Source organism: Pogona vitticeps, chromosome 2 (assembly GCF_051106095.1).
Source record: "Pogona vitticeps strain Pit_001003342236 chromosome 2, PviZW2.1, whole genome shotgun sequence".
Classification (NCBI taxonomy): Eukaryota; Metazoa; Chordata; class Lepidosauria; order Squamata; family Agamidae; genus Pogona; species Pogona vitticeps.
Genome location: NC_135784.1, coordinates 214,264,542 through 214,291,730, shown reverse-complemented (window position 1 = coordinate 214,291,730; position 27,189 = coordinate 214,264,542). Strand labels below are relative to the sequence as shown.

General features: G+C 40.4%; 1 protein-coding gene across 4 annotated transcripts in view; it reads right to left on the bottom strand.

Annotated features, from left to right (window-relative positions):
* LINGO2 (leucine rich repeat and Ig domain containing 2) overlaps positions 1–27,189 on the bottom strand; it is an 878,998-nt gene that overhangs the window by 493,253 nt on the left and 358,556 nt on the right. For 2 of the 4 annotated variants that reach the window (XM_078384884.1, XM_078384885.1), the window contains exon 3: positions 2,025–2,106. The exons of the other annotated variants lie outside the window; for them this stretch is intronic. The gene's annotated coding sequence lies outside the window, so the exon portion shown is untranslated. The remainder of the gene's footprint in view (positions 1–2,024; positions 2,107–27,189) is intronic. 4 annotated transcript variants of the gene reach the window in all.

Sequence of the window (27,189 nt, the reverse complement as noted above, 5' to 3'; positions counted from 1 at the left end):
AGGCAGTAATACAATTCCTATAACTGGCCCTAACCAGCATCTGGACTGCAGAATTTGGAATTAGCGGATGTTTCCAAACAGTCTTCAAAAGCAGCCCCACAGACACTGCATTACAGTAATTCAAGTGGGACATAACTTTAGCATTTGCTACTGTTGTCAAGTCAAACACTTCCAGGAAAGGGGGTGCCTGGAACATTAGGTTTTAACAGTAAAAGTTATTCCTGACTTCACTGAAGCCTAAAGAATGAATCTGAGCTGTGAACCTAAGGTTTAGGGGGAATGCAAGCTCATGCAACACTGTTTGACACTTTATTCCCTGATTGACCTTTCGACTCACTAGGAGTGCTTCTGTCTTGCTAGGATTAAGCTTCAGTTTGTTCCATCTCATTCAATCCATTATTGACATTAGGCATTAGCTTGTACCCCTCTAGCATCTTGTCTATATCCTCATGCTCTAGAAATTGACACACACACACACCGATTAATGTAAACAGGCTACATCCAAAGGTTCTGTATCAATTACAGGATGCAGATCAGAGTGGATCCAAGGAATTTTGTCTGCAAAGAGTTCTGCAGATTCTTCACAACAGACTTTTGAATGGTTCATATTCTTCTCTTGTGAACAAGAATGTAATAGGCCCCTGACCAATTGAAGCAGCTCTACTGGAAGACTTTATGCTGCTTTAATACACACATGACCTAAGTATATGATCTATATTACATGGGCACAGACTATGAAAGACCATATTTTTCCATACAACCTGTCTTCTTCAGAGGCACTTTTGGCGAGGGCACAAGAGAGGGCATTTTGGTGGTGGCTCACAGACTTTGGAATACCTGGCTTATGGATGTTAGATTGGTACCTCCCTAATGTCTTCCCTCCAGGATCCCAAGACTTTCCTGTTTAGGTAGGCCACCAGCAACAGATTGATAGATGTTCTGCAATTTTCTATTCTTCTATTTTAATTACTATTTTAACTGAGATGCTTTAAAATGGTTTGAATTATCTTTCTTTCTCATATTGTAATTGATTTAGTTGTGGTTTAATATTTATATAATGGATTTCCCTATGAAAAAGTATTTATTAACTGGAGAAAGAGCAGCCTTTCTACCAAATGACTTCCACATATTGATGCTTACGGGGATATAAAGATGGCATAGAAGACAGACTCTCACTAATAGATAGAATCTCTGTGTTAGACAAACAGTAGCAAAACACACCAAGATTCATGTGAAAAATGAGGAAAAGAAACCCTTTGAAGTATGTCTTATTAATATCAAATATTATTCAAAGAGAAACACACAAAATTTCTCTTTTATTTCTTCTAAAATCAAATTTCAAGCTTAACTGCACTGGCTCATCATACTTCTTGTCACAAATAATCACAAACCTCTCAGATTTTCTACACATGGTATCAAATGCCAAGCTGGATCTTCTTTTCAGCATACTTTAAAATGCATAAATTTTAAAGCACAAAGGCACACACTTAATACACTGTGGAGAAAAAGATATGAGTGAGTGTTAAGTAAGAGGAGTTTGTTCCACAAGCTGGGCAAGTTCATGTTGCAAGGTAGGCCCTGTCGTTCAACAGACTGAACTGGCCTGCTTGAGGTGGAGTGAAGGGTGGTATAGATTCACCATCAAAGAAAAAGGAAATGCACCATGAGGCAGATGAACAGGAGAAGGTGATGAAGGGCACAAAGCAACAAAGATCCCCACACACTCATTTATAAGTACACATTTAAAATGGGAAGTATAATTTTGTAGAAATACCATGCATCTCACCTGAGAGGAGAGACTTAAGAACCCTTGATTAAGTACTTCATTCCCCCAAGCCCATGCTGGCAGGTCTTTATTTGCTTACACACAATACCCCAATCTGAAGCAACTCTTGACACACAATGGACTACACTACATTAATACAGAGATGAGAACGAAACCCTGCTACAAACCCAGATGCTAGCTCTGCCCGCACATCTACTTTGGAAACATATTTATAGGCCCCAACATAGGAGATGCTTACTTGTTCCTCTGCCAATGTGATCTATGCCATCCTTTGCCAACTATGCCCCTCTGTACTTCACACGAGACAAACAGGAAAATCTCTGTGCAAAAGAATTAATGGACATAAATCCAACATCAGAAATGGCAACAGACAAAAACTTGTTTCAGAGCACTTCAATCTACCTGGGCTTCCTTTGAATGACTTGAAAGTCTAAAGGAAAAACACTACAGAAAAAAAACGTAGCTAAGATAATATATATACGGATGTTGGAGACACACTTAGAAGTACTGAATATCAATCAAAGATTCTGAACTCATTATCAAGTGTGAAATGCTATATTGATTCACACACTGTGCTGTTATTATCTTGTAGATTGATAGCTGGCATTACTCACAGCCTGACAGCTTAACCAACAAATCATTGCCACTTTGTCCACCATCTGTATCACAACCTGGTCACCATACATAAATATGACAGTCATATAGTGTCACTCTGATGCCTGAGAAAATAGTTTTGATCCACAAAAACTCACATTAAAATGTAACAGTTAGTCTTTAAGGTACCACAAAACTTTTTATTTCCTGTTTTTCTTTCTTCTCTTCTCTTCTCTTCTCTTCTCTTCTCTTCTCTTCTCTTCTCTTCTCTTCTCTTCTCTTCTCTTCCTTTCTTCCTTTCTTCCTTTCTTCCTTCCTTCCTTCCTTTCTTTCTTTCTTTCATATGTGCTTGCAGAGATTAACATGACTGCTCTTTCCAAATCTATACAGTCACTGATCATTAAAATAACCCACTGCCAATTCAAGGAAAAAACAAAGCTTCCATGTTCATGTTGCACTGCAATGGCTTATAATGTGGGCTTTTCAAAGGCAAATACAGTATGTACAAGAAATGAATTTTACCAGGTAATAACAAACAAAGCAAAGATAGTTGAAGCACAGAAAATCACAACAAAATAGACTACATTTGATATTAGGTGATTGTGGCTTTGTGATACATGTTAGTGGCAAGATATTAAACAGTAAACAATGGATTTGAAGCTAGTAGTATATTGTTTTCATAAAAATTAAACCAGTACAGATGTAGCTTCCAGGTGCAAAGTTCCTGCATTTACTGAGAATCTCTCCTAACAGCCTCTCTCCTCTTTGTTGAGAAGACACCATTGTGAAATTGAGCAGAGCAATCTAAATTCTGTATTTCCCTAAAATCTATATCCCATCCTCCTGTTTTTCAGCCCCTCAGGATTATTAGTGAGAAGCAGAATCATCATCAGCATCTCCATCATCATCTCCACCATCTCCAATGCATATCCACTGTCACGAAGATGAAAGCAATGCAAATAGCAGCCTCTAACAGATGAACATGTTCCCCTTCTCTTGCGAAGCCATGAAATGGTGGCCATTCCTGAGACAACAGAATTTTCCTGGTTGATCTGAGCTCTCCCGGGATCTCCATGACTAGGGTTTACAGAATCGTTTAGGATTTTCATTAGTGCTTGAGATCTTAATCTCTCATTGCTTTCGGCTTCCTGATACTGTCAAAGTCTTACTTTCATTTTTTGAGTGAGACTCACTAGCACATTTTTTTAAAAAAATAAGGCTTTTTAATGGAAGTCCCACAGGTTCAGAGAGCTCTGATTCAAGTGTGCCACTTCTGGCTTTCTGGATTTGTTTTGGAAATTGATGAACACCCCTGTTTCAATTCAGATTCCAAATAACTCCCAAACCAAGAACACCTCCCTATTTCTCCTGGAGGCAAAAATGTTGAAGATGAGGCAATTCTACTTCGGGCACATTGCGACAAGGCAAGATTCTCTGGAAAAGACAATAAAGCTGGGAAAGGTGGAAGGCAGGAGGAAAACAGGAAGACCAAGTACAAGATGGACTGACTCCTAAGGAAAGCCACAAGCTTGAATTTACAAGAGCTGAGCAGGGCAATTGGGGACAGGACATTTTGGAGATGGCTCATTCATAGGGTCATCCTGAGTCAGATGTGACTTGACAGCACATAACAACATTGCTCCTTTAAAAATGATTTAGTTGCCACTACAGTGGTGCCTCGCTTTATGATTGCCCCATATTACGACGAATCCGCTTAACGATGGTCTGAATGGGGGAATTTTGCTTTGAGATGATCAGTTCCCTGCTTCGAGAACTGATTCTTCGCAAAATGACATTTTTTGAACAGCTTGACAGAGGTGCTGCGTTACCAGACTACGCCAGGGGGCGTAATGGTGAAGTGAACTGCCCAGAGATGAAACCAAACAGACACTGTTGTAGTGTTGAAAGTATTATTTACAATAAAGTCCATATATACAGGGGTAAATACAGTTTCTCTTGGTCTTTTATACAGTCCTGGTCATTCACAGTAGTTCTTCAGTTAGCAATGGTAAATTACAGTTTCAGTAACCAAATATTGTTACCAATATAAAGAGTCCTGCATCCACGAAGTCTTCTCCTCTCACCACGGAGATAGTCTTCTCCCAGGATCTTCTCCTTGCAATATGGCAAGTCTTCATCCAACGATGCAGAATATACAGCTCTCAGCAACAAGATCACCAGCAACACAACAACCAAACACTATCCAACAACCCAAACTACCCAAACTACCCAACAATTTGTCTCTGCAAGCTTGGCTAGTTTTATTCTTGGATGAACCAATCAAATTGGTTGTCACACAGCTGCCTCAATTAACTCAGCTGTGTTCCTTTGTTACATGTTGCTTCACTAAATCTGATCCTGTAACAACTTATTCACTGAATTGCGATGAACAATTCCCTAGGTTGACTTTGAGACCTGTCAATCTCCTCCAATTGTTTATAGCAATTCTGTAACATACATTATACATTGCCTTGAACATATACAGAGTTCTTCTTACATTCACATACATTATATCATTCCCAACATTTCACATGCTTTGTTATGTTTAGTTGGCCCCAATACTTTTGTCAAACAATCAGCTTTATTATTTTCTGTTCCACAGTATACCAGTTCAATTAACCCATTCTCTATGCTTTGCTTTACATTTTGGTATCTGATATCTGTGTGTTTAGATCTGCTTCTTACATTTGGTGAGTTTGCCATCTGTATGGCAGCTTGATTATCTTCAAAAACTTTTATTTGTGTTTTTATATTCACACCCAGATCTTGTGCCAATTGTTTATAGAATACTAGATCTGTACACAATTCAGATAATGCTGCATACTCAGATTCGGCAGAAGACAACGATATAAATTTCTGTCTAGCTGTCTTCCAGCTTATCAAACTTTCTCCCAAATGTACAGTCATGCCTGATGTTGATCTTCGGGTTATTAAATCACTCCCATAATTTGCATCGGCATAAGCAGTAATATACAGTTCTCCCACTGGTTCTAAATTTAGCTTTTTATTTTGTGCCTCCTTTAAATACCTAAGTACTCTTTTTGCTGATTGCATGTGCCTTTCATTCGGCTTGCTCACATTCCTAGATAGCAGATTTACAGCTATAGAGATGTCTGGCCTTGACCATCTGCTCAAATATAGTAAGCTGCCTACCAGTGATCTATATACATCAATATCACATTCTGGGCCACTCATATCTTCTTTCTCGAACTCTATGTTCATTGGAGTTGCTGCACCTTTACAATCCTCCATCTTATATTGTTTTAGGAGTTTTAATATTTTGCTCTTTTGGGCTATTTTAAATCCTTTCTTACTTCTTTCTATCTCTACTCCCAAGTAGTTACTTATTTCTCCCAAATCTCTCAACTTGTAGTGTTTCTTTAACATTTGGATTATTTCTTCAGCCTCTTTCTTATCTTTTGTAAATATGGCTAAATCATCCACAAACACTAATATTATAGCTTGTGTTCTCTCATTTATAAATAAACAAGGGTCAGCTTTTCCTTGCACAAAACCATTATCCTTTAAAGTTTTAGTTAAATGTTGGTTCCATTCATGGCCACTTTGTCTGAGACCATATAGACTTTTTTTAAATATCCAACATTTACCTTCACTTTCAATACCTGGTGGTATTTCCATATAAATTGTGTGTTTCAGGTCAGCATATAAATAGGCTGTTTCTATATCAACATGCCTGGTCATGAGATTATGCTTGGCTGCATAGGTCAAAGCAAATCTCAATGTTTCTGGTCTTAGAGCCGGTGCAAAAACTTGATCATAGTCGTTTGAAGTTTGTGCATACCCTTTTGCCACTAACCTTGCTCTATACCTCACATTACCATCGGCATCCACCTTTCTTTTAAATACCCATCTGGAACCAATTACTTTTGATTTTTCAGGCAGTTTCACCTCCTCATAAACTTTCAGTTGTTTTAATGAATTTAACTCCTTCTCCATTGCCTCTTTCCATTTTATTTGTTCTTTTTCAGGCATATTACATATGTCATCATATGTCTCTGGTTCAGCCACATTGAGACAGTAATAGGTCTCAGGCTTGTACCTGTCAGGAGTTTTTCTCTCTCTGCTAGACCTCCTAGGTAATTCTCTGTCCTCCTCGAGAGTTTCCCTCCTTTCTGAGTTGGATGGAATTTCTTTGTCAGTTTGCATATCTTCAGGTTCTACCTCTCTTTTAATTTCTTGCTCTGTTTGAGAGTCACTTTCATCTGCATTATCATCACTACTCTCATTCCTTTCAGACAATTTAATTATTGTTTCTGGGGGTTTGCATATTTTGTCCCAGTTACTGTGCTCATTAAATGAAGCACTGCTACTTATCACAAGTTTGTTGGTATTTGGCAACCCAAACCTAAATGCTCTCCTATTTTGTTGGTATCCAAGGAAATACATCAACCTGGCTTTCTTCTCTCCTTTTCTCCTTATTTCTTTTGGGATGTGAACCCAAGCAGGAGATCCAAATACATGTAAAAATTTTAAATTTGGTTTTCTCCCAGTCCAAACTGTGTAGGGTATGTTGTTTATTCCACTGTGCCAAAGAATATTAATATAAAAATTCGCACAAAGTGTAGCTTCACCCCAATATTTCTCTGATAGATTACTCCCCCTAATCATTGCCTCAGCCATATTCTGCAGAGTTTGGCCCCTTCTTTCAATAAAGGCATTCTGAGTAGGTGTATAGGTAGCGGCTCTCCTGTGAGTAATACCATTTTTCTTTAATATTGCTTGAAATTTGGCATTGGTAAACTCTGTTCCATTGTCAGTTTGTACCACCTTAACCTTTTTCCCTGTTTTACGCTCTACAAATTTGAGCCATCTTTCAAACTCTACATGTACTGCACTTTTATCCTTCATGAGATAGCAATATCCAAACCTGGACTTTTGGTCTTGGATAGAGAGAATGTATCTAGCTCCTCCTAATGATGCACTTTTGGGTCCAATTACATCAACTGACACCAAATCTAATATATTTTTCACTTGTACATCACTATGTTTCATTATAGGAGCTTTCTTACTCTTGGCTAATTGGCAAGCTTGACAATTCACATATTCATTGCATTGCTTTAAATTAACTCCTATTGAGTTTTCAATTGTTTTTCTCAATGTTTTGTAGTTTGCATGTCCTAGTCTTTGATGCCATAAATGAATACAATCTTTGTGTATACATTTGTTTTCATAGACATTATTAGCCTTAGTACAGTTTAGCCTATATAAATTGTTTCTAGCATAGCAATTCAATTTTTCATCGCTCTTGCTAGTTATTACACATTTCTCCTCATAGAAAGTGCTAACAAACCCATTCTTTGCTAATGAACTCACAGAAAGTAAATTATGCTTCAAATTTGGAACATGTAAAACATCTATTGGTCTAGCAATATAAGGCAATTTCACTTTACCTTTTCCCAGTACCTTAGCACTAACACCATTTGCTAAGCATACTTGTTGGTTGGATACAGGTTGGTAGTTAAATATTAGTTGTTTACTCTTACACATGCTGGCAGTTGCTCCAGAGTCGACAATCCACTCTTCTGCCTGTTCAGAGTTATGAATTTCCTCAGTCAGGCTTAGTGTTTCTCTCTTGCGTCTGGTTTGTTTTTCTTTTCCTTTCTTAAATTTACAGTCTTTCATCAGATGTTTTCTTGAGCCACAGGAAAAACAGCGTTTTCCAGAATGAATGCTTGCAGCTGTGTCCCCCTCCTCCTCACTTTCCTTCAGCTTATCACGGTGATTAGTGAGTTTGGAGTCTCGGAGCTGTTTGTTATCTTTTCTCTTTTGTTCTTCTTCCAACAGTTTGCTTGTTATATTAATTACTGTTAGCTCTGCTTGAGGAAGAATTTCTAAATTGGTCACCAGCTGATCATATGACTCATCTAATGAAGACAGGATAATAAATGCTTCTTGTATTTCTGTAAATGTGATGTTCTTTTCTCGTAAATCCATCAACATTGACTTCATTGCCTCTAAATGTTGAAGCATACACCCTCCAGCTTTCAGTCTAGTTCGGAAAAGTTTTCTGGCAATTTGAATCTGGCTTCCAACGTTATCTCTTACGAAGAGTCTCCTTAAATCCTCCCATGCCTGCTTTGCTGAGTTTTGGCCTCTCAGGTGGATAAGAAGACGGTCTTCTAGAGTTAACCCAATAATAGCCAGAGCTTTAAAATTTAGTGCTCTTTTTTCTTCATCTAGGACTGCTGGGGGATTTTCTACAATGTCCCATAATGCTTCCTTTTGTAATAGCAACTGAACCTTCTGCTGCCAAGTTGCATAATTCTCCCCATTCAACTTTTTTATGCACAGTCCAGCCATAGACATTTCGTTGGCCATTTTTACCACAGACTGTAGACCACACTACTAGGCTCTCTCTGGTCAGCAGTTTCTTCAATAACTTCTTAAATTTATACCTGGATGCAGTCTGGTGCACTGTCTGGGCCCATAACCAATTGACAGAGGTGCTGCGTTACCAGACTACGCCAGGGGGCGTAATGGTGAAGTAAACTGCCCAGAGATGAAACCAAACAGACACTGTTGTAGTGTTGAAAGTATTATTTACAATAAAGTCCATATATACAGGGGTAAATACAGTTTCTCTTGGTCTTTTATACAGTCCTGGTCATTCACAGTAGTTCTTCAGTTAGCAATGGTAAATTACAGTTTCAGTAACCAAATATTGTTACCAATATAAAGAGTCCTGCATCCACGAAGTCTTCTCCTCTCACCACGGAGATAGTCTTCTCCCAGGATCTTCTCCTTGCAATATGGCAAGTCTTCATCCAACGATGCAGAATATACAGCTCTCAGCAACAAGATCACCAGCAACACAACAACCAAACACTATCCAACAACCCAAACTACCCAAACTACCCAACAATTTGTCTCTGCAAGCTTGGCTAGTTTTATTCTTGGATGAACCAATCAAATTGGTTGTCACACAGCTGCCTCAATTAACTCAGCTGTGTTCCTTTGTTACATGTTGCTTCACTAAATCTGATCCTGTAACAACTTATTCACTGAATTGCGATGAACAATTCCCTAGGTTGACTTTGAGACCTGTCAAAGCTGATCGGCGGTTTCAAAATGGCCGCTGGGTGATTAAAATGGCTCTGCGCTGTGTTTAGGGACGGATTCCTCACTATACAGGCAGCAAAAATGGCTGCCGTATGGAGAATCTTCGCTGGACGGTGAGTTTTTACCCCATTGGAATGCATTGAACGGGTTTCAATGTGTTTTAATGGGGTTTTTATTTTCGCTTTACAATGTTTTCGCTTAATGGCGATTTTCCTGGAACGGATTATCATTGTTAAGCAAGGCACCACTGTATATGAAAATATCTACATACAGGGCCAATACAGCTCTACCCTATTGACTGCTTTTAGTCTGGAGGTTCAGTATAAAGAGGGTTCTGGTAGCACATTGTTATACTTTTATATAAAACATTCACCTGTAACCTTGAAGCATAGCCACACAGCCTGAGGCTAAAAGTCAATCCTTCCAGCTCTGCATTCATATGCATCTCAAAAATGTCAGAGCCCTCTTCAGATAACAGTTAAAAATCCTATGACTGGCAGACAATAGCGGCCTCTGCAGACATTGATTTGTTCATAAGAAAGGTTAAAATGAGGTCAGAAACATGAGCGCACAGGTAAGCCCCACCTGGAAATCTTCCCACCTTCCCTCATTTGTCTCATCTTTTCACATGAGGAAGAAAAATCATAAAACAATTCTCCTCAGCTTGTGAGACAGATGGTATCTCATGGTGTTTTTGAAAAAGGAAAAGAATAAAAAACCCATATGTGACAACCCCAGACCTACTGGGATATGCCACAGTTTCACTAAGCTGCCACCAACCATTCCCTATAAGAAGTCACACAGACCAGGGATGGATTTTTAACAAATAAGGGAATAGGGTTTATTTAAATAACACACAGGGAAAATAAAATGATCAAGTGAATAAGATACAGTAACGTGGCTTAGTCTCAATCATACATACACCAGTTTGGTTCACACAGAACACCTTTCAAATAAAGCACAGACCCTGAACCTATCAGTTCTGGCTAACCATACAGACACCTGAACCTATCAGGTTGGTACTGACTGACACACAGTAGTACCCTGTCTGACACACAGACTCCCACACCAGCTTCTTCTCTCAGCTTCTCCTTCAGCTCTCCTTCTTCTCCACACAAGCTCCACATATATATACAGTACAGCCCCTCCTCCTGATGTACCGCCTTCCACTCCCCATAGGTTGGAACTTTCCCTCCAAACCCATGACAGACAGGTAACATCAGTGCTGTATGTAACACCTCCCCTCTTTATAAGTTGTTTTGTAGGGGGAAAGCTAAAGTGCTTTTCACCAAAAAACAACCTGGATCCAAAACATACAAAAACAGTTATACATTAACATACAATACCATACTTACTCTAGGATAAACATCTCAATTAGGCATTTAAACATTTACCATTTACAATACATCAAGTTACCTTTATTCATACAAACCAGGCATGTTTAATAAACAAGTACATTTGACCTTTTTGGTCACCAAAATATATACATAGTCCATGTTCCTTCGCCGTCTTCATTCTTCGGGTCTTCTTGACAAGGCGTCAGCAACACAGTTCACTGACCCTCTGACCACCTTCACTTCAAAGTCATAGTCTTGCAGGTTTAAAGCCCACCTCATAAGTTTACTATTGTGGGTTTTCATTGTCTTTAACCATTGCAGTGGTGAATGGTCAGTGCACAGAATAAAATGTCTCCCCCAGATGTAAGGCTTGGCCTTCTGGATCGCGTAGACTATGGCCAGGCACTCCTTCTCCACGGTTGCCAAATGTCTCTCACCTTTCTGGAGTTTCCTACTCAGGTAGGACACTGGATGCTGGTCACCATTCTCATCCTCCTGGCAAAGAACTGCTCCTACCCCGCTGTTAGACGCATCGGTGTAGATGATGAACTCCCGGTCGAAGTCTGGAGCACGCAGCACTGGATAGTTGATGAGCGCCTCCTTCAACCTCCGGAACGCCTCCTCACAGTCGCTGGTCCATGGGATGCGGTCATCAGTCTTCTTCCTCGTCAAATCGGTCAACGGAGCCGCAATCTCGCTAAACCTCGGGATGAACTTTCTGTAGTAGCCCACCAACCCAAGAAATGATTTGACTTTTTTCTTGGTGCTGGGTCTAGGCCAATCACGAACTGCTTCTATCTTGGCCTCTAGGGGTTTTATCACTCCTCCCCCTACTATGTGACCCAAATATTTTATTTCTGGGCTACCCAGCTGACACTTGCTCTCTTTGCAGGGCCTAGGCCAAAGCACTTCCTCCCCTGGGTCAAAGTGCCTCTCCCTGGCTTTGAGGTCATACCATGTTTTCTGTCTGACCTTCTGAGCTTGCAGGTTTTCTGCTGCTAGCTCTAGGTTTCTCTTTAGGTCATTCATCAAGGTGTCTATATATGTCACAACGTCTTGTGGGTCATCCTGGGTGATCTGCTCCCAATTTTGTTTGATTAAATCAAGGGGCCCTTTCACCCTTCTCCCAAACAAGAGTTCAAACGGACTGAACCCGGTGCTGGCTTGTGGCACTGATCGATAAGCAAACAAAAGGGATTGCAGCTTCTGGTCCCAATTGTTTGGATTCTCTGCCAAGTAAGCCCTAATCATGCGCATTAGAGTCCCATTGAACTTCTCCGTTAACCCATTACTTTCAGGGTGATAGGCAGTGGTTTCCTTGTGTTTAATTCCACAGATTTGCCATAACCGTTTCATGAGCTTCGATGTAAACGATGCACCCAAATCTGTGATTATTTCTGAGGCGAATCCCATCCTGGACATATACCCCACCAAGGCATCTGCCACTGTGTTAGTTTCAATGTTAGTCAAGGGAATGGCTTCAGGGTACCTCGTGGCATGGTCCACAATGGTGAGAATGAACCTGTTCCCCCTCTTTGTGGCCTTGGGCAAAGGTCCCACAATATCCACCCCTATGCATTTGAACGGAGTGTCAATCACAGGCAAAGGGCACAACTTTGCTTTAGTCCTGTCACGGTTATTCCCCTGCCTCTGACACACATCACATTGTTTACAGAACTCCTTGATCTGCTTCCCTATTTCAGGCCAGTAAAAATTCTGTGTAATTCTCTGTTGTGTTTTGTTCACCCCTAAGTGCGCAGCAAACATGTCAGAGTGCCCCCTTTTTAAGATCATGGGGCGATACTTTTCAGGTACCACCAGCTGGCTTCTGATCCCATCTCCCCCTTTTGAGATATTCCTCAGGGTCTCTCTATATAAAATCCCCTTTTTCTCACAAAATCTCACTGGGGTTTCAGGTGTTAGCTGGGCGTCTGTCACCTGTTCAAAACACTTTTGGAGAGTGGCGTCTGCCTTTTGCTCTTGGCCAAATCGGCTGTCTGTGGTTAAAGTTTCCACCACAGCTTCGGAACTCCCCTCTGCTTCCGTCTCGGGCTCATCAGTACCCCCCTGAACTGTCTCCGTGGTAGCTTGTGAGCGTGTAATCACTAGCACCCGTTTCACATGTTCAGCCAGGTCATTTCCCACGAGCACGGCTGCTGGCAGAGTCGATGAAATCGCTAGCCGCCAAACTCCCCTCCAGCCTTGAAAGTTCACAGGTACCTCCGCTACTGGCAGCGAGATCACCTGTCCCTCAATCCCTGCCACCTTTATGCTCTCATTCGGGATTACATACTCCCTAGGAATAATATCTGGATGGCACAGGGTCACCTGGGAACAAGTATCCCTCAGCCCCCTATACTGATGGTCAAGTATTCCTACGTCCACTCCTGCGGTTTCAAACAACTGCGAATCTGTTCTCACTAGTAAGCAGCGCTTGACCTCCACAAGAGGACCATTTTCCCCAGCCTGATCAGCAGATGTATCTGTTCCAGATTGAGTAGCCATGGCAACAGGCTCCCTCAGTGACAAGGAGCTTTGCTCTTTCTGGACACAGAACACAGCTTTTGGCTTGGTTCCACTCAAATCATGAGGCACATTTCCTTTTAGCTGCTTTAATTTCTCACACTCTGAGATTAGATGGCCCTTTCCTTGACAGAAATAACATTTTCTGCTATATTTTGAGTCTTTCTCATCTTGTTTTGGTTTTCCCTCCAAAATCTGAGGTCTTGGTTTCGTGTCTGAGGGCTTCCCTTCACCATGGGCCCCTCCCACTTGCTGGTTTTTTCCTGGTCCCTGAGAGTACTTGCTGTAGGTCTCTTTAGGTTTACCTATAGATTTCCCCTCACCTAAGGGCTTTCTTATTTGGGAAATAAAATCTGCGATCTCGGCCGCCTCTGCCACAGATTTCGGTTTCCTTTCCCTCACCTGGAACTTCAGTTCCCCATGCAGGACTGAATAAAACTGTTCCAGCGCTATCAGGTCTTTGAGCTGCTGGAAGGTCTCTGTTCCCTCCTGAGATAGCCATTTCTCTAGCAGCCTCACCAGTTGGGCCCCCACTTGGGTAAAAGTCTGCTCTGGTTTCTTTGTGAGTGACCTGAATCTTTGCCTCAGCTGTTCCGCATTTATCCCATGTCTGGCAAACACCAGTTTTTTAAACTCTGCGAAATCTCTCAGCAATTCCTCTGGCATCTCTGCATAAACTTCTGCCAGGCTGCCACTGATTAAAGATCGCATGATGGTCATCTTCTCAGTTTCCCTTACTGAGAAGTCCACAAACGCTCTTTCCACTAGGGAAAAGAACACCTCAGGGCAATCCCCCTTGTGGTACACAGGGAATTTCTTCAGGTCAGTTTTAGACAATTGGCCCCCCTCAGAATCCCTATTGTTATTATTGTTCTGATTCATCAGTTCCAATTTTCTTAACTCAAACGCCATTTTCTCTCTTTGCAATTCCAATTCAAATTGTCTCTGTTTCTCCCTTTCCCTTTGCTCCATTTCAAATTGCCTTTCCCTTTCCTGCATTTTTTCTTTCTCTAATTCAAATTGTCTTTGTTTCTCTCTTTCCTCCATTTCCCTCACCCTCAGTTCATGCTGTTGGGCTAGGAGCAATTTTCTGAGTTCTGGGTTCTGTTCTCCCGTGCTGTCATCCTGCACTGAGCCAAATTCATCCTCAGAACCTTGGTCTACCTGGGGTTCCCTCACTTCACCCATTTCTGCCATTTGGCTTCGAGTCAAGGGCATAATCCCCCCCCAGAACAGGCTGCTTTCAAAAGTCAAGCCTCAAAATAAAGCGACCACTTTTTTTTTTCTTTTGCCTCAGAACCAGCCTTCTATAGATTGCTGCTGTTCTTCAGCACTAACTTGCAACTGTTGCCAGCCAGAGTCTACCCCCCTCTGCTAGGCCTCTCAGCAGACAAGCTAGATCACTGCTACTTCACACAGCTTTGCCTCAGCTTTTTCCCGCCAAAACAGGTTGCCTCAGAGCTCCCTAATCTAGTCCCACCAATCTGAGGTCACACGTTCTTCCACTAGCCTACCTCCCCGTGAGGCAAGCCTAGAAGATTACCTACGCGCTCTCAGATTGTCCCTGACTAGACCCCCCTTGCTCTGGGCACACTTGCCAAGGCTTTGCTGGACCACTGGACAACTGGACCAGTCGTATCCCACCGCTGCCACCAATCAATGTGACAACCCCAGACCTACTGGGATATGCCACAGTTTCACTAAGCTGCCACCAACCATTCCCTATAAGAAGTCACACAGACCAGGGATGGATTTTTAACAAATAAGGGAATAGGGTTTATTTAAATAACACACAGGGAAAATAAAATGATCAAGTGAATAAGATACAGTAACGTGGCTTAGTCTCAATCATACATACACCAGTTTGGTTCACACAGAACACCTTTCAAATAAAGCACAGACCCTGAACCTATCAGTTCTGGCTAACCATACAGACACCTGAACCTATCAGGTTGGTACTGACTGACACACAGTAGTACCCTGTCTGACACACAGACTCCCACACCAGCTTCTTCTCTCAGCTTCTCCTTCAGCTCTCCTTCTTCTCCACACAAGCTCCACATATATATACAGTACAGCCCCTCCTCCTGATGTCCCGCCTTCCACTCCCCATAGGTTGGAACTTTCCCTCCAAACCCATGACAGACAGGTAACATCAGTGCTGTATGTAACACCATATTATTAACGTAGATGATGCAAATAACACTTTATTGCAAATAACAAAAATTGTATAAAGCAAGAATGGGCTACTGCTTACTTGAATGGACTTTTAAAGAACTGGAAATATTAGATGGATTGTTTCTCAAAAGGAAGTGACATTAATTTTGGACAGCAAGTGAAAATAAAGGAGAGCTCGGTGAGAAAAGAAAAATACTCCTTCTCTTTTTAAAATTGGATATGAGGAATTTTGTGGAGCTCCAAAATTCATATCGGAGTTGGGACAGCTAACATGAAGAAGAATTGGGAATTTAGCAAGTATATTTTATGTTCCTGCCATCAGTATTCTAAAATGTTGGGACACAAGTAGACATAGGGATGAATAAAAAAAGCAAATTGCAATATTCATTAAATATCACTGATTTGTTAAATATTCATCCCTTCATATTTGTCAGTTCCAGAGACCCTGGCGAATATGAAGAGATTAATATTTGTCCATTTTTATTTGTCCCCCATACGAAGAAAGGGAAGGCTACTCTTCCCTCTCTGCCTATGGGCCCGCTGAGCAGATGATCAGCAGGCCCATCATCAGGCAGGCCATGGCGGCAGATGCCACCGCAGCAAGCGTTGGTCAATGGCAGTTGCGTAGGTCACAGTGGAAGCAGCCCGGACTGTAGGCACAGATGACGGCAGCCAAGGTGGCAGGGGGTAGTGGGAAGGGGGAGCAGGCTGTGAGGGGGGTCACCTTTTTTTTTACAGCCTTGGGCTGTCTAAAAAAACCACAAAAAACCCAGACAAACCAATTTGTGGTTTGTTGGTTCATGAGGAGGAAATTCATGGTTTGTGGTTTGTCAACTTTGAGAGACAATGAACCAAGATGAATCGCCATTTTGGTGGTTTGTTCCCATCTCTAGAAGCAAGGGTCAGCATCAGAGGTGTGTAGATTTTGCATTTTTTCTATATAGCAAAGCTGCAGAACAATTTGGGGAGTTTTAATCTGAAAACACAAATCTGCACACCTCCAGAGAAAAGTGGCAACTACCTACAGTCCATAAAACAGGAGAAAAGATAGAAGAAAAGTGAACCTGAAGACGCTACATGTGATGGCAGAACACAAAGAAGCTCTATTTCACTGGTTCTTAACCTTTGTTACTCAGATGTTTTTGGACTGCAACTCCCAGAAGCCTTCACCATCAGCTCTGCTAGCTGGGGTTTCTGGGAGTTGCAGTTCAAAAACACCTGAGTAACAAAGGTTAAGAACCACTGCTCTGTTTCATAGTTAAGAATTCATAAGATATGTTGTGATGCGAAGGAAGGTGCAACCAATGATGGATCCAGTGGAATCTGTTCAAATGGTTTATTATAACTTATTAATTCCCTCCAGTTGTTATTTTTGTTTGCGTTTTATTTGTAACCTCACATGTTGTCTGTAGTTTGAGTGACTGGGAGGAACTTTTCCGGGCTGGGCTGATTGTTTCTCTATCCAGCACTAACCTTTAAGCCCTTGAAATCAAAGAGTACCTTGTCTCTCTGCTGAGTATTCTATCCCTCTCTTTAGTCAGTTGGTGGCAGTTGTTTATTGCTGTTGATTTGTTAGTTTGGCTGCTAATATGTGCACAGTAAAGAAAGCAATATACACAAGTCTGATTTCAGGCAACTTTCTCTTTCTCCTACAAATATCTCAGACTGAGTTACTGAGATTTTAAGTGCCACTTAATCAGAAAGGAGTGGACCCTAGAGAATGTGAAACTATTCTTCTTTGTGGATCTCTGTGCTTCTGCTGTGGAGCAAAACCAAATTTTATCAGAAATTCAAAACTCTGCAATGTTTTTCATATAGATTAAAAAAAAAACAATGCCCTGAACCTCGTGTATCTTCAAAATTCCTCTGTACAGGATACAAGCCTCTGAAACAGCTATGATGAATATGATGACCTCTTCAGGTTTAATTACCACTATACTGTACATGGCCATTTTGGACAAAGGAGGACTCAACACATAGTATTACTTATCTGCAGCATAATTATTAAAAAGAAACAATTGCTTGTCATTTGACAGAAACAGCAATTGCCAGTGGAATTGTCTAACATTATGGCCAGGTACATTTTTATGATTCTCTCTTTCATAATTTCAACTCATTAAGTACATAAACAGGATTTGTTATGGTGACTAAAATGAAAGTAAAAAGGAGAGGGGTTGCCTCATTCAGAAAACACTTAATTTCCATCACAGCTATGGGCAAACAACAACAACAACACAACAGAGGAAAAAGCAATTACAACACAAGCATCCTGCTCCCCAGCAAATCACTTCTAACTGCTTCTTCTAAGACTTTCTAAGCCAGTGATCCCCAAATCTAGGACCCGGGCTGTTTTGAAACTGCCATTCCCAAAGCCTTACTCAGCACAGACAATAGTCAAGGGTTCTATGAGTTATAATCCAAGAATATCTGGGGCCTTACATTTTGGAACTTCTGCTTATGTGGATTTATGCTGGCATAAGTGTAACTGCTTAAATAACAGCAGATTTCTCTTAACAGGTCACCGCCCACATTTGTAGCCATGCACCAATCTGCTTGACTAGCACAAGACCAGAAATATCAGCAGCAAGTCATTATTCATCCAAAAAGCCATTGAACAAAGAAAGTGTTTTCATACAAGGACTACATATGTATTTGTACATGCATACAACTCTAAGCTCATATATGTTCTTCGTTTCAACTACCACTGAGATCAAGGGATGGTTCTGCTGGGCAATGAGAAAAGATGTTCACTGCTAGATAGCTCAGTGGTGTGGGTAGTTAGTTGGGAGTTTAATTTCCCACTGTTCCTCCTTGACAGGGTCTGGACTCAATGATCCATAGAGTCCTCTCCAGCTCTGCAGTTCAAAGATGATAATGATGATGATGAACTATCAGTGTTTAGAGAGCACTATTTGGGGTGGGGGGAGATTCAGTGCTCCCCTGCCATCTCCACCAAGATCACCAGTTTCCCACTGCTATTACTCTGATAACACTGAAGTGTGTAAGAATTGCAACTACAGTGTACGGCTATTCAGATTTTAAATATTATTGCTTATTTTGATGATGATGTATGTTTTCAAAGGAAATAATCGGTGATCTAGGTAACATTTATTTAACATAAAGTGTTCTGTTTCAGAATTTCCAATAATATTTTCTTACCCTAGCATCTGGTGTACAGGAATTAATCTTTGGAAATCTGGCTACCCATGTAGAAAATAACAAAGCATGTTTATGTAAAACAAAAAATCAATATGTGCTAGGTGACTGAATTTTAAAAGTGAAGGAAAGCTAGTATCGAATACTGTAACTGTCAATATATTATAAAGACAGTTGCGTGGAATAAATAACACTAATTTCAAAGAATACACGTTTCCTACATTTTTCTAACATAGATGACCAGGTTCTTGCTTGATATGTCGAACAAAACTAGCATAGTACCATATTTTCCCATTTATAAGACAACCCAGTGTATAAGATGATCCCCCCTTTTCTAACCCCAAATTAGAAAATTTGATCTCTGCTTTTCCCTTCCTTTTGCTAAGCCACGGAGCTTAGCAAAAGGAAGGGAAAAGGAGGGATCAAAGGGCTCCTTTTGACTGCCGTTTTTCCTTGCCTTTTGCGAAGCCATTGGGCTTAGCAGAAAAGAAGGGTGGGCTCTCAGTGGGTAAAGCAGTCATGAAAGTGTTTCAGGATCAAAGGACTGCAATCATGCAGCCCTTTCATGGCTGCTTTACCCAAAGGGAGCCTTCCCTTCCTTTTTGCTAAGCCCTGTGTCTTCACAAAAGGCAAGAAAAAAGGCAGTCACTTTGACAAGCCACTTTGAAGCCATTGGGCTTAGCAAACAAGACCCATGGCTTTGCAAAAGGCAAGGAAAAGTGGCAGTCAAAGTAACCGCTGCTATTCCTTGCCTTTTGCAAAGCCACGGGGCTTAGCAAAAAGGAAGGGAAGGCTCCCTTCCTTTTTGCTAAGCCCTATAGCTTCACATAGAAGTGTTTACCATTCCCTTCTTCTGGGGGCATCCTGGGACTGTGCAGCTGTCCCAGGGCTACACAGGCTTTTGTTTGTTTATACCCCTCCTTCAGAGAATCAAACTCCCAACCTCTGGATCCACAGTCAGATAGCTAAATCACTGAACTACTTCCAAGTAAATAAGTATTGAGTTTCAGCCTGAATGTAGTCCATTCCATTCCACCATTCTAATCTTTTCCCTTATGCAGAAACCATTCAGCCCCCTGGCCCTTTATGTGGCATAGATTACAGTCAAAATTTGCAATAGCCCTTGAAAGCTACAGCAGTGTAAATGATGCTTTAAACCTATAAAGCTGTGCAGACCATTTAATGGTGTATGCAGGAGGCATCACCATGTGAAGATGATTCTGCTGACATTGCTCTCTTCACTGTAGCAATATTCATGTGTACTATTTATATTTTTGTTGCATATTGTGCAATCTGAGTGCTATCGTAAGTAGGCTTGACAACACACAATTATTGTTATTATTCAACAAGTCAGACACAGTTGACATCTGCGTTTACAGAGAGCAAATTCCACAAAAACATGAGGGCTGATGAAAAGAGAGTTGACATGGAAAATCAGGAGGTTCCAGTCTTCTTGGCAGATATCAAAGATTATGGAAACTAGAATAATAGAAATACAGTTGAAACATATACAGGTCTGGAACAGTATCATTAAGCCCAAGAGGACAACAGCATGGCTGATGTGCTCAGAAAAGAGGGGAAAAAACCTCTGAGGCAAGAAGAGTTCCTTCACAGAATGGATGCCTTGTCCAGACAAGGAGAACACAACAAAACAACCCTTGGCAAAAGCAGGATAGAAGTGAAGCAAACAAACAAACAAACAAACAAACAAACAAACAAGGACACTAGAAATAATAATGGAGCATCCTTGGGAGTTTGTTGGGTGATTGGAGGACAAGGAAGTTAGAGGGCTGATAAATGAGAATGAGGAGATTACGGAGAAGCTGAGTGAATATTTTTGAGGCTGTCTTCCCTGCAGAGGATTTACAGTGGTGCCTCGCGTAATGAGCGCACCGTTTAACGACGAATCCGCATAGCGATGTGGATTTTACTATCGAAAAACCGATTGCATCGCTATGTTTTCAAACAGCTGATCGGCAGTTGCAAAATGGCCGCCGGAAGAAGAAAATGGCTGCCCGCAGCGTTTTCGCGCCGATTCCTCGCTTACCGAGGGGGCAAAAATGGCAGCCGGATTGAGGATTCCCGCTTAGCGATGAATTTTGTCCCCATAGGAACTATGGGTTTTGCCCCATATAGCAATGTTTCCGGATAGCGACGATTTATCCGGAATGGATTATCGTCGCTATGCGGGGCACCACTGTATTCTAGACACCTGTGCATCAACTACTATTTTAAAGAAAACAGATCAGGAAAACTGAAGCAAATCGTTGTGACAAGAGGCAATGTCTGTATCAAAAGATTAAAACATTTAAAAAATCATTAGGTGTTCATTAGGGTCATGCCTTAGCTCCCTAAACCAGCCCACACAAAATATGAAAGAAATATAGTCCAAAATCAGGAGTGTATAAGTCTCATAACAAACTTTATAAGGGGATGTGTGAAGAATTGTTTCCAGGCTGTGACCCTCTTCAAAGGTGCCAGAGCCCCCCCAAGGGGCCATATGGCTCCCGTTAAAAATGACTATTCTAGGCTGTCTTAGACCAACTTCCTGGACAAATGGGAAAGTGGCTTGGTATTTCCTGGGAGAAAGATTAACCTCTATAGATGGCAACCATCAAAACAATAGAACCGTCACAAAGACCCAGGTCACCCTGGAAGCGTCAGGCCAGTTTCCCTTTTCTAAAGGAAATAGGCCCAAGAAAGCCTAGAAGATACAGCCTATTCCAGGTGAGAGACGTGTAGCTTCTGTAGGTGTGTGTCTGCGGGCATGAGCTCCCAGAATTCTGTCTTGACAGTTATTGGAAAATTCTGGGAATTGGAATCTGAAACGAAAACAAGCAAAACAAAACAAACAACTCAAACCAACCAAACAAAATGAATGTCACATCCCTTCTAACATCCCCTCATCTCCAAAAAGGGCTTCCTGCTCCGGGTCTAGGTTTTCATATTGCCCCATTAACTTGCTTTTACCTGGATCATGGCTCATTTACTTAAATTCTACTCATGCCCATTTCTGGCTGCTCTTTCAGTCCTTGCCTGCCTTCTAGCCATTATGGCTTCACAAGGGCCCATCCCTTGTCTCAGGTTTACACCCTGAAATCTCAGGGGGACAGATTAATTGCTGACATACCAACCCTCAGTGGTGGTAACATGTTTAGGAAACTCTCTTCCATCAGACATCCATGTGTCCCTCACACCTGTGTCTTTCAGGATCCAGTTAAAAACATTGCTATTTGTACATGCTTTCAAATACTTGATCTGTCTTTTACTGCTGCTTGTTCATATTATGTTTACTGTATTAGACCTTCATAATTTGTGACATTAGATATCTGTAATTTGTTACTTTAACTGTAGCTGTGCACAAGTGGCCTTTTTAATATTCTCTATTTCTTAACTGAGAAATTGAATGAACAATTTCACAATTTTTCTGCAGTGAAAGGACATATTCTACAACATTCCTCAGAGGTGGGGATCACCATTAGCGCTGGTTGCAGCATTATTGTGTCCCCCTTTCTCTAAAGGATTTTGTTTTGTTTTGTTTTTGCATTGCCTCTGAAAACGGTAGCTGCAGTAATTGTGCTAGGAGCCTGGCCCCCATTTTGGTTCCTCTACAATGCCTCCACCCAGTGTCATTCTAGGGCATTTAAATATATATTTAAGTGCTCTAGAATGACACTATATATATCTGAAAGGTGGTATTTCTGTTTCCAATGAAGAAAGAACAAAAAATATAATATGTTTAAAGAAAATCTAAACAATATCTTCTCCAGACCACACTCACTGACATTTTTCATTTCAGAGAAACATAAAATTTATATCTGTTCACACTGCACTTACAATCTGTGAATTAAATTCCTGTCCTTCATTGAATAATCACACAGTTATAAATAAATCAAGAGCAGAACTTTAGGTACAAGCAGAACAATATTATGCATTTGTAATGTGTTACATGTATGAGAAATCAGTTTAATTTTATATTTCTTTTTAAAATTCATTTATTATTTTTAAAAACTAGGGATAAGGTAAGGAGTACAAAAGGTAGAGGGGGATATGGGGGGAAGAGGGAGAAGGAGAACACAAAATGTACTGTCATCCAATCTGTTCATGTTGCGATATCAAGTCGAGTTTTTGCTTTTCTACAATTTGATTACCCTCCAGGTTTCAACTTACAGTTACATCTTAGTTTAATTCTATGTTATTTAAGCACTATCTGGTGACTCAAGCCATTTATATAGTAAATCCGATCGTTCAGTTGCCTTCTGTATTGGACAGTCTTTCAATACTTCTGTTAGAATATCCATTTCTGCCACTTCCCAGATCTTCTCAATTAATTCCTCTTGTTTTGGTATCCCTGACTTCTTCCAGTTCTTAGCATAAAGAATTCTGGCTGCAGTGACTATATATATAAAACTAGATAATTCTTTGTCTTATCTATATTACATGGTATAATGGTCAGTAAAAGTAATTAGGTGGTTAGTGGAACATTACAAAGCAGTATTTTTTGTAACAGAGTATGTACTGCTATCCAATACTGTTTCGCTACTCTACAAGTCCACTACATATGGTAAAAACTTCCCTCTTGTGCTTCACACTTCCAACAAACACTTGACACCTCTGTATAAATCTTTGACAATTTTTTCCAGAGTCATATGCCACATATAAAACATCTTATATATGTTCTCCTTGAAATTTACCGATTTTGTGAGCTCCGTTATTTTTCCATATTTGCAACCACTGATCAATATCAATATTATGTCCTATACTTTGTGCCCACCTAATCATACATTCTTTTACCATCTCATCTTGCATTTTAGATTCAAGCAAATAATCATACATTTTCTTAATTACTTTATCATTTGAGCCCAGCAGAATTTTATCAAATATTGTTTGTTCTGTGTAAAAGCCCTCTATTTTATCTTTTCTATACCTCGATTCCACTTGTGCTCTGGACCACCACTCTAGATATATGTTTCGTGTTTCTAACTCTTCTTTGGACCTTAGCTCCAAAGAAGAGTTAGTTTAATTTTATATTTCTTGTAGGAGACAGAAAATACTACGACAATACAAATAAGTTAATAGTTGCATTTTTAAAGAAACTAAGTTCTGTAAAGGCTCAGAGCTTTGTTTTGTTTACAGGCTGCCTTTCTCCCAATAAGGGAATACAAGGCAGCTCACAAAATGAATAGAATAAAATTTAAAGCATAATAAGTTAAGCATTACAAAACAATTTAACTACAGTATACACTAATTAAAATACAATTAAATAATTTAAAGATGGGTCTTCAGCTATTGACTGAAGGAGAAAAGGGTAGAGTCTACCCTGATCTCCCCAAGGGAGAACATTCCATAGCCTGGGAGATGCCACAGAGGAGGCAGTCTCTTGTGGTCTCATCAACTATGCCTACACTGGCAATAGGACCAAGAGAAGGGTGTATATTCTTGATCAATACTATTGATCTATATACTTTTGTACCGGCAAATGTATTATTAAGTTCTTGTTCACCAGCAATACTATTTTCTGGACAAGCACTTTAGAGCAACCAGTAAATCTAAGAAGTAAACAAGAACCTTACCTAGCCTGTAGCCGTAGGGGCTAGTGAAGTGAAGCAAAACATTAACATTAGATGCTTCATTTCATAAAGTCACCCCAAAGCACCAAAGAAACTATCAGAACTGAAGAAATGGAAGGAGTAAGATACACTTTAACCAATCTTTGTTTGAAACTGGCAGCATGAAGTGGAGAACCCATTCTAAAGGTGTTGTGTGATACCTCTATTCCATTATATGTAATTTCTGATTTAACTCAAAATTGACTTCTAGTAGGTGAACAGTCTATCCAATAAGTGGATTTCATTGGCAGCCTTTTTCAAGCAGGCTCCCAGCAAATTGGCAACATTTTCTACTCAAAAGATATTTCTGGGATTCCAAGATGCTATGATTGAATTCTAGCACCCTTTCAATTTTACTGATAAATGCTTCAAAAATGTCAACTAGCTTTAACCTCTCTTCATTGAAAGCAGTTGGTGGTGTACCTTTTTCTTTTCCCAGCCTCCATCATTGCTGAATCCATAAAGAATCCAATTAAACTATTGATGGTATTAGAAAATGGAATATATGCAAAGACTGCCAATGTATCTGTTTAGCTGTTGGAAATCATGAAATACACTAAGGCTGCTCCAATTGCTTTGTGAAATTCTTGTGCACTTGTCATTTGTTATGTAAGAATGCAGATGTCTTTACTCAAGGAAAGAGTTGGATTTATCAGTATATTGTATTTCCTTAGGTGCACTAAGGAGCAATGACAGAGACAGTTGTTATGAATTTGATAGTGATACTACCACACAAACAAGAAAAGAGAGACCAAAGATTGGGAAGAAAGACAAACCTTAGCATTCTAAAGTCAATGACTCAAAACCCATACAGAAATGCAGACATCCATCTATCCACACATACACACTTAATCCTGTGTGTTTTATGTGCTGTCAAGTCACGACAGAGTTATAACAACCCTAATAGGGCTTTCAAGGTAAATGAGTTTCCATGGCTGGGTGGGGAATTTGAACCCACATCTCATAAATCCTAATCAATCACTTCATTCACTACACCACACCGACTAACACACTCAATCCTGGTAGTAGAAATAATTAAATGGAGGAAGAGGAGGCGGAGATGATGAAAATGATTCATTTGATTTGAAATGAAAGTTAACACTAATGGAAGTCTTTTTAATGTTTTAACTACACAAATCCCAGATTTATAATATGACAACCATGGATTATTCTACTCCACCCCATGGATGCCCCATCCTGTGATTGCTTCAGAAATACACACATGGTCCAGATTTGTTCCATTATATCTACATTTGTCTGAAGGTAGTGTGCAGATTTTTCAAAACATTATGCAAATAATACATACATGGGACCAGAAGATTGGGGAGAATGTGCATGGAAATATATTTACTTTCATGCTGGAGGTGGAGGAAGAAAAGGGTCTGCAGCCTGTTATGGAGCCAAGTCAGAATGAGCTTGGTGGAAAGCTTGAGGAGATCGAGCTTGACTGATTGACCCATCACAACAAATAACACATTTTGTTATTGAGACAGTTATATTAGTCTCACAATTTACTATATGGAATATGTCCTGAAATGGCAACAGCAGTAACAAAGCAACAAGAGTAACAAACTCAAGAAACATCACTGCATCACTATAAATGCTCTTACAGTGTGATACAGGCTTACCAAGCAAGAATGTGCTCCTGAATTCAGTTCAGGTTTAGTGTAAGTTAACTGTGTAAAGCAGAACTGGGAAGCCTGTGGCCTTATACTTGTTACACAAGCAGCCATGTGCTCTACCCAGTATGGCTAAGGGTTGGGGAATTGAAAGAGTCCAATGTCTAAAGAGCCAAAGGTCTTCAGGTGGCCACAACTGTAGCCTTGGTGTCTTCCACATTTTGCCATAAGAAAACAACTGAATAACAAATGAATATAAGCTGTACTCAGGTGGCACGATGTTAAATCCACATGGATGGATTTTATATAATTAAAAAATGTTTTTTAAAAAGAAAACGACTTCTAAGACGCCTATAACCACTATACTGAGGAGGCCAAAAGGGAAGGGAAACACTGAAAGGTAGTCAAAGGTTATAAAGGGATTAAGTGAGCAAAATGCAATTTTCCAGACTTCGGCTTAATTATCATTGGGAGTGGAGATGAAGGTGTGAAGCAAATAGGTTTAATGTGAAAGTGAGTTTAGAGAAAAGGAATCTAGAGAAATTATGAGAATGGGGAAAGAGGGGGATTAATATGATGCTGTCAGTGCAAGCTACACACTATCCTGATGAATTCCACCACCATTTGTCATACGCTCACAGCAATGTAAAGAATACTTGAAAAATTACGCCTGTTTGGGTAGACTGCTGGTTGAGAAATTGCTTAGACCTCTCTGAACAAAGCTAAAGCAAGCTAGATGAACAGAGAAAGCACAGAAAATTTGCTGCTTGATGAAAGAGATAGACAGCTCATCCAATGATTCTTGGTTTTAAAAAGTTCATGAAACATATAACAGCTGTTTGCATATTTTGATTAACTCATGTACTGTGTGCAAAAAACTATTGCAAACAAAGGTGCTCTAATACTGGCATTAAATACTTCATTGTTTTACAGGTGAGGAGGAAAAATGCCCACAAGATTGAAATAAGTGAGGATTTACATGCCTAGAAACTGATCATACTGGATCTTACTTTAGCCCTGGTAGCAAGATAGTATCATTCATTGTATGTGGGAGTAAAGCTAAGTCAGCATAGGACCAGCCACATGTCACACACAGCCCTTTGTTCCAGCATCTCTCTCTCTCTCACACACACACACACACACACACACACAGAGAGAGAGAGAGAGAGAGAGAGAGAGAGAGAGAGAGATCCCACATCCTACACAGTGACCCTATCCCTTCCTTTGTGTGAAGCAGCACAGTCCTTTTTCTGTAGGGTTGTACATAGATCACTGAAGTCTGTTTGGAAGGTCATTCAGCTCTACCA